Genomic DNA, 2,500 nt, shown 5'->3' with positions numbered 1-2,500 from the left:
TACACTTAAAAAAGGATATTGACAAACTAGAAAGAGTTCAAAGAGTGGCCACAAGGAAAAGGGGGTACATAATTATCCCGTTCAAATGTATTACAGGAAGAGTGAAGATAAATAAAGTGGACTTGAACACAAGAAGGACGAAAGGATACAGCAACAAGTTGAAAGTAAAAAAGTGATAAAGATGTCAAAAAATTTCTTACCCTAACAGAAGTACCGAAGCACGGAACAGTTTCCCAAAAAACGTAGTGTGTGCCGAAAATGTGCATCAATTTAAAAACTTATACGACAATTTACATATAGCAATAGGACCACCTTCTCCCGTATAGAAACTACTAGGTAAGAACACTCACACACACACACACACACACACACACACACACACACACACACGCACACGCACACGCACACGCACACGCACACGCACACGCACACGCACACACACACACACGCACACACACACACACACACACACACACACACACACACACACACACATATATGTGCATGTGTGTGTTTGTGCGCGTATGTTGCGGGTGCGTATGAGTTTGTGAGTTAGTTTCTTCTAAGAAAATTCCCTGTCTTGTTCAGCGAGTACCCTTCACACCCGCGCTTTTCCTCTCCATTTTTCTTGTTTTCTCCAGCCACCAAAGAGAGACATATTAAAAAAAAGAAAAAAAGAAAAAAGAGAGAGTCCAAAGCTATGGAAACCTTTTATATGTAACACCTTGAAGTGCAAACAAGAAAAGAGAAGGAAAAACCCTGTGTGTGGAAAAGGCTTACGTTGGATCGCCAGAAAGAGAAGGAGAGGGGACAAGTTCGAGTGAAAGATGAAAGTATTCGTTTTTTCTCTCTCTTTATATATGAATAAAGATGGAGATTAACTGTAGTACGATGTCGGGAATCTTTTTTTTTCTTTTTATCTCTGTTCCTCCTGAGATCAACGGATGTCGACGTGTCGTATTTTTTTTTTTTTTTTTGAGTGTCATCAATGATAATTAGTGTGTGTGTGATAGAGAGAGAGAAGATAGTGAGGAAAGAGGGAGAAAGAGAGAGAGGAGAGTGAGGAGAGAGGGAGAAAGAGAGAGAGGAGAGAGGGAGAAAAAGAGAGAGGAGTGTGAGGAGAGAGGGAGAAAGAGAGAGAGGAGAGTGAGGAGAGAAGGAGAAAGAGAGAGGAGAGAGAGGAAGGCAGAGAAGAGGGAGATGGTTGTTAAAAAACAAGAAGATTTGAAGAGTTTTTGCACTTTTCTATCGCTTTCATGGTAACTATGTTTGTGAATGTCATGTCAGTGATGATTCTGGTTCAGAAAAGGTAAATGTTTCTCCTTTTGTTAACAAATCCTGACCCATCTGTTTAGGTTATCGGTTTAATATAATTGAAATTTTAGTCATTGCGACAAAATAGTGAAACTCCCCTTGGGTCATTTTTGGATAACTTCCAAACATTTACACATTCGAAATCTCCAAAGAAACCCTTGCTATAAGGAAATTTTAAGTAACGTTACTCAAGGCTTGACGAAAACCTTTCAGAACCAGTATACAAGGGTGCAAACTCAGATACAGTGGATTTTCCGCTTCTTCTTCTTCCCTTTGTCTGCGAGAGGGTTGTAACTCCTCCAGAGGCTACGGCCGATATTCGCGACTGGCTGGGACCTTGTCAGCGCCACGTCCTTTCATGCATATCCAAGTAGCAGCGACCGCCATCACTCCGTCCTTTGAGATATTCCCGGAAACATTACTATCTGTAAAACGTCCTTGGTTCCTTTTGCCGCATCCTGCCTCGCGTCCTCGGTCGTCCTCCAGGGGCGAGATGATTCCCACTTTTACGACCCGTTTAGTAGTAGCTTTCGGTGTGTGTATTAGGCGCGTGTTCCCGAGCTCTGAGAGCAGCCTTGACTCACTTTTTTTTTTTTCTTCTTCTTCTTCACCTCCTCCTTCTTCTTCTTCTTCTTGGTATCGCGATTTTACTTGAAGTTTGCAGTGCAATTAATATTGAGTTAATGACTAGCTGCGGTGAATATTGTGAAGGCCAGTCTGGGGCTCGTACAGTCCATACAGAAATCTGGAATATAGAACTGGAAGCAAAATTATAAACAGTTATTAGTAGAAGCAACAACAATTCGCACAAATATAACAGTATATGGAATAGATAGCCATATGATGCGGTTATTTATAGATATACATAATACTATACATATATGAATATACACATAGAAAAAGAAATACAGTGAATCCGCAAGAAAATATGCAGTATATATTGAAGACAAAAACAACAAGTCATGATAAAACCTCTTTGATGCAAAACTTCTGCGCATAAAAAGCCTGCATGATAATAAGCAATTCCTGTATGTAAAAACAAAGCATCATAATTGAAGGATAACTTGCATGCCATAATTACACACTGCCGGCTTAGTAATTCTCGCCGATGCAGGTCGCAAAAAACGTTAGAGGAAAATTGAAATCAGTGGGAGAGAGAGAGAGAGAGAGAGGGGGGGGGAGGGAG

This window comes from Penaeus vannamei, chromosome 2 (assembly GCF_042767895.1).
Source record: "Penaeus vannamei isolate JL-2024 chromosome 2, ASM4276789v1, whole genome shotgun sequence".
Taxonomy (NCBI): domain Eukaryota; kingdom Metazoa; phylum Arthropoda; class Malacostraca; order Decapoda; family Penaeidae; genus Penaeus; species Penaeus vannamei.
The sequence above is the reverse complement of the archived record's forward strand: the minus strand, read 5'-3'. Positions refer to the sequence as shown.